Below are 6,000 nucleotides of genomic sequence, written 5' to 3' on the forward strand. Positions count from 1 at the left end.
TGCTTGTTTGTGAGGAACTTTGGTTTATTTTGGGAGATGGCATATTTAAATGTCAAAGTGTTTGTGGGGTTTTTTTTATTTATTTATTTGAAAGAGTTACAGAGAGAAATAGACACACACAGAGAGGTCTTCCATCCACTGGTTCACTCCCCAAATGGTCACAGTGGCCGGAGCTGAGCCGATCAGGAGCCAGGAGCTTCTTTTGGGTCTCCCATGTGGGTGCGGGAGCCCAAGGACTTGGGCCATCTTCCACTGCTTTCCCAGGCCACAGCAGAGAGCTGCATTGGAGTTGGAGCAGCACCACAGGAAGAGGAGTAACCTAGTGCACCACAGCATCAGCCCCTAAGATGTTTTCATAAAATTAAGGGAGCAGCCCATACAAATAACCATGTATTCTTATCTAAAAGTGTTCTAGCTTGTATTTGTACCAGCAGTCCAGCAATGCATACTATTTAAAATATATGCAGGCCGGCGCCACGGCTCACTACGCTAATTCTCTGCCTTGTGGCGCCGGCACACCGGGTTCTAGTCCCGGTCGGGGCGCCGGATTCTGTCCCGGTTGCCCCTCTTCCAGGCCAGCTCTCTTCTGTGGCCAGGGAGTGCAGTGGAGGATGGCCCAGGTGCTTGGGCCCTGCACCCCATGGGAGACCAGGATAAGTACCTGGCTCCTGCCATCGGATCAGCACGGTGCGCCGGCCGCGACAGCCATTGGAGGGTGAACCAACGGCAAAGGAAGACCTTTCTCTCTGTCTCTCTCTCTCACTGTCCACTCTGCCTGTCAAAAAATAAATAAATAAAATAAAATACATGCATTTATCCTTTGACCTAGAAGATGTAATTTTGGAAATTTTTTCTCATGGAAATAATAATATCAATGCATAAGAATACAAATAAAAGTGTTTGCTGAAGTATTGTTTAGAGGGAGAGGGAGAAAAGCCCCATTTGGAAACAGTAAGCACTCATTACTAGATAAATTGTGATAAATCCTTATTTTGAAGTCGCATGAGGGTTCTGTCTGTATGGGAGAACTTCATGATAGTTCCACAATGTTGTAGTAAATGATTACTTTATAGCAGGAATGTATATACACAAGGTTTTGTCTTTGTTAATGATCACACCATGTATTATGTACTTCTGTGTATATATGATTGGATGTGCGTGGAGAGAGGAATGGAAGACTATACACCAGATATCAATACTGGTTACCTTGAGGGAGAAGAGATGTGGGGAGAAGGGAAGAGGGGAAGACTGGAAAAATAGAAACATGCAAATGTAGCATATGGTATATAAAACTGTATGTAATATTCTATATTTATGTGACCTTTGAAGAGAAAAATGAAGTAGTCTCTGGAAACTTAATGATGGTTGTTTCAGGGTTGGTGAACTATCAGGTGCTTTTTGTTTGACTTTTCTGTGCGTGTAAGTTTTTCTTTACAATTAGTAATTATTTACGTAATTATTTACATAATTAGTAATTATTTACATAATTAGTAATTATTTACATAAAAATGAGAAACATCTTTCTTGTGAAGCAAATTTATTTGACACCTACTATGTGCCAGGAACTCCTATAGGTGTTGCTTATACATTGGTGAGGGGAGGGTACTCTAGGGTCTGAAAGCATGAGAATTGGTTCTAATGTTGGGTAGACTTCCAAAAACTTACCCAGTACTTCATTCCTTCCACTCCCTGAATTTCATTTGGAGGAAAAGTTCAAACGAAAGACATGCCCAAAAATATCTGGAACTTGTGTACAGGCTGTAGACCAGAAGACTACAGTCTCAAAAAAGTAGTTCCAGGGGCCGGCTCTGTGGCGCAGTGGGTTAATACCCTGGCCTGAAGCGCCAGCATCCCATATGGGCACCAGTTCTAGTCCTGGCTGCTCCTCTTCTGATCCAGCTCTCTGCTATGGCCTGGGAAAGCAGTAGAAGATGGCCCAGGTCCTTGGGCTCCTGCACCCACGTGGGAGACCCAGAAGAAGCTCTTGGCTCCTGGCTTCGGATGGGCACAGTTCTGGCCATTGTGGCCAACTGGGGAGTGAACCAGAGGATAGAAGTGTCTCTCTCTCTCTCTCTCTCTCTCTCTCTCTCTCTCTCTGCCTTTCCTCTCTGTAACTCTGACTTTCAAATAAATAAATCAATCTTTAAAAAAAAAAAAAAAAAGTGTGCTGTGGCAAATGAAGCCGCCTCCTGCAGTGTCGGCATCCCATATGGGCTCTGGTTTCAGACCTGGCTGCTCCACTTCCAATCCAGCTCTCTGCTGTGGCCGAGGAAAGTAGTCGGAGATGGCCCAAGTCTTTGGGCCCCAGTATCTGCTTGGGAGACCCAGATGATCCTGGGCTCCTGGGTGTAACCTGATCCAGCCCCAGTCACTGTGGTCATTTGGGGAGTGAACCAGCAGATGGAAGACACTTCCTTTTCATTTTGTTTTTTTTCCAGGGTGGGGTATGTGTGTTATTTGTTTTCAGTCCTTTGGAAGAGTGTACAAGAGTGGCATCACTGGTATTGCTGTTACTTTTGCCATATGTATTTTCCATAAAAATCACCAATGAAGCTTTCTTGGGCTAGTTTTCTTTGAAGAAAGTTTTCAATTATGGATTCTATTAACTTGATATTAATTATTAATTTGATATAGGATGATTCAAATTTTCTATCTCATGTAAATTTTGGAAAGGAATTTTTGTTGATAACTTGTCCATATCATTTCACCACAATTACCTAATTTTTGACTTTCAATAATTCATAATATCTTCTTATCACATATCTGTACAGTTTAAAGTGAAGACCCCCTTTTCAGTCCCCATATTGGTAACTGTGTGCTCTCTTTATTTAAAGTTTTCTTGATCAGGCTATCTAGGGATTTAATACCTCAATGTTTTAAAAAAAGTCTCAACTATTAGCTTTTTTTTTTTTTTTTTTGACAGGCAGAGTGGACAGTGAGAGAGAGAGACAGAGAGAGAAAGGTCTTCCTTTGCCGTTGGTTCACCCTCCAATGGCCGCCGCTGCAGCCGGCGCACCGCGCTGATCCGATGGCAGGAGCCAGGATCCAGGTGCTTTTCCTGGTCTCCCATGGGGTGCAGGGCCCAAGCACCTGGGCCATCCTCCACTGCACTCCCTGGCCACAGCAGAGAGCTGGCCTGGAAGAGGGGCAACCGGGACAGAATCCGGCGCCCTGACCGGGACTAGAACCCGGTGTGCCGGCGCCGCAAGGTGGAGGATTAGCCTATTGAGCCACGGCGCCGGCCAACTATTAGCTAGTTTTCATATTATTACCTCCTATGTATTCTCTTTAGATATGATTCACTTCCTTTTGTAGATTCTTTGAGTGAGATCTTCGATTGTTGATTTTTATCATTTCTTTTTTTGCTAATATTTGTATTTATGCATTTCTTCATGAGTACCTATTTATCTGCATCCAATAGGTTTTTATTTTATCATTTTTATTGAGGCATAATATACATGGAACAAGTTGCTTCTGATTTAACCTTACTTTTTTTTTTTTAAAGATTTATTTATTTATTTGAAAGAGTTGCACAGTGAGAGGCAGAGAGAGAGGTCTTCTGTTCGATGGTTCACTCCCCAAATGGCCACAATGGCTGGAGCTGCGCTGATCAGAAGCCAGGAGCCAGTAACTTCCTCTGGGTCTGCCACATGGGTGCAGGGGTCCAAGGACTTTGGCCATCTTCTACTGCTTTCCCAGGCCATAGTAGAGAGCTAGATTGGAAGAGGAGCAGCTGGGACTAGAACTGGCGCCCATATGGGATGGCGATGTTTCAGGCCAGGGCATTAACCCGTGGCCCCTATCACCTTACATTTTGATGATTTTTTTAATGGAACAACGCACGAATTTGCATGTCATCCTGTGCAGCAACCATGCTAATCTTCTGTGTCTCATTCCAGTGTTAGTCTATGTGCTGTCGAAGTGAGCACCTAATGGGCTTTCACAAACGTAGAACCACCACCACTATCAAGCTATATTCAGTGCATACAAATTTAGGATTCTTACATCCTCCAGTTGAGCTGATACTTTTGTCAATATTAAATAGCCTCCTCTGGCTGTCTAATTTCTTTTTTTACAATCAGGTTTTTTTTTTTTTTGTTTCTTTTTTTTGTTTTTTTTTCCGATCCTAATATAATTGAGGCAATTTTCCTTTGGTTAGTATTTGTGTGGTATGGTAGGCAGAATTCTACAATGGCCCCCAAATTCACAGCTCCTGGTGTGCATGCAGTTCCCAGCTTTCAAACACTAAAAACTAGGTGCTTTTGTGAAGGGATTTTACAAGTTTAATTCATTTAAAATTAATTTTAATTAAGGTTCTAAGTCAACTAACCCCAAGGGAAATGGCCCTCAGTGGGTGTGACATAACCAGGTGAGAAATGTGGTGCTCTGCTGGTGAGAAAGGTTTCATACCATGCAGAATCAGGGTGAGACATCAGCTTTGTGGCTGACTTTGAAGATGGCCGGGCTATGTCTCAAGGAGTGTAGGCAAACTTTGATGACAGAGCAGTGTGTGGACAACAGCCAGCAAAGAAACGGGCACTTAGCTCTGCTCCCAAGTTGACGAGTTTGCACGTGGCTTCTTCCCAAGTCCCCAGGTGGAACACAATCCAGTTGACCCCTTGATTTCAGACTTGAGACCCAGACAGCGCATGCTCGGATTTCTGACCTACACAGCTGTGAGCTAATACAAGGTTGGTGTTACACAGCAATAGAAAACATTGCACATGGTGTATCTTTTTTGCATTCTTTTACTTTCAGCTAATCTCTTCTTAAAGCAAATCTTTTGTAAGCAGTATATATGTAGGCATCATTTTTATCTTGTCTAATGATCTTTGTTAATCAGAGTGTTTAATCCATTTACATTTAATGTCATTGCTAGTACAGTTAGATTTAAATTTCTCATTTTGTTATTTAATCCATTTCTTCCTTTATTTCCCCTTTCTTGTTTTTCTGTACATTAACCAGAAGTTTTTCATTATCTCATTTTTTTTCTCTATTCGATGTAATATGCACTCACTAATTATTTAGAGCAGTGGTTCTAAAAACTACTTTCATAATAACTCGGAGACATTATTTACCTTTTTCACTCTTGTTCTCTTGAATGAACAGTGAGGTTTTCCAGAAACTACATGACATGTGATACTGCAGAAGATTTAGTGCAGAGGAAATATGCTAATTCACCTATCTTAACTGTTACAAACTTAACAGTACCCAGCCCCTCTACCCACCACCCCTGCCAAAACTCCTGTATAGAAGCCCTAACACCCAGCATCTCAGAATGTGACTGTGTCTGGAAATAGAATCCTGAAAGATGTTATTAATTGAAGATGAGAGCCTCAGGATCGGCCCTACTCCAATCCAAACGCTTTCCTAATAAGAAGGGGACATTGGAACAGGGCGAGACAAGAGAGAAGCTCTCAGCAACCCAAGGAGAAGGACCTCAGGAGAAGCCAGCCCTTCAGGCATTTTGATGTTGGACCTCCATCCAACGTCCAGAATTGTGAGAAAACAGATTTCTATCCTGTAAGCCATCCAGTCTGCAGTGTTTTATTACCACAGCCCTGCAAACTAAGACGTTAAAGAGACGTGCCAGAATGGAAAACACTGCCACTCTTTGCATCTAATTTTTGTCTTAAAAATATTTGTATTAAAATAACATTTTCCAATATCATGTTTTGGATTATTTTTTCATTAAATATTGTTAACTTTTATCATTTTAATTTCGAATACCAGGGCCAGCGCTGTGGCGTAGCAGGTGAAGCCTCGGCCTGTGGTGGCGGCGTCCCTTATGGACGTTCGTTCAAGTCCTGGCTGCTCCACTTCTGATCTAGTTCTCTGCTATGGCCTAGGAAAGCAGTAGAAGATGGCCTAAGTCCTTGGGCACCTGCACCTGCTTGGGGGACCCGGAACAAGCTCCTGGCTCCTGGATTTGGTCTCCCAGCTGCTGCAGGCATTTGGGGAGTAGAAGATCAGATCAAAGATTATGTGTGTCTGTCTATG

The 6,000-nt window shown here is 42.7% G+C and overlaps 1 non-coding gene across 1 annotated transcript; it reads right to left on the reverse strand.

Annotated features, from left to right (window-relative positions):
• Window positions 1-3,823: 3,823 nt before the first annotated feature.
• LOC127484514 (U6 spliceosomal RNA) lies at window positions 3,824-3,929 on the reverse strand. The gene has a single exon (XR_007911575.3). It is a non-coding gene; the product is annotated as a U6 spliceosomal RNA (small nuclear RNA).
• Between the last annotated feature and the right edge of the window lie 2,071 nt (window positions 3,930-6,000).

This window comes from Oryctolagus cuniculus, chromosome 17, assembly GCF_051225735.1.
Source record: "Oryctolagus cuniculus isolate XC-2025 breed Fujian yellow rabbit chromosome 17, ASM5122573v1, whole genome shotgun sequence".
In the NCBI taxonomy this organism is placed as follows: domain Eukaryota; kingdom Metazoa; phylum Chordata; class Mammalia; order Lagomorpha; family Leporidae; genus Oryctolagus; species Oryctolagus cuniculus.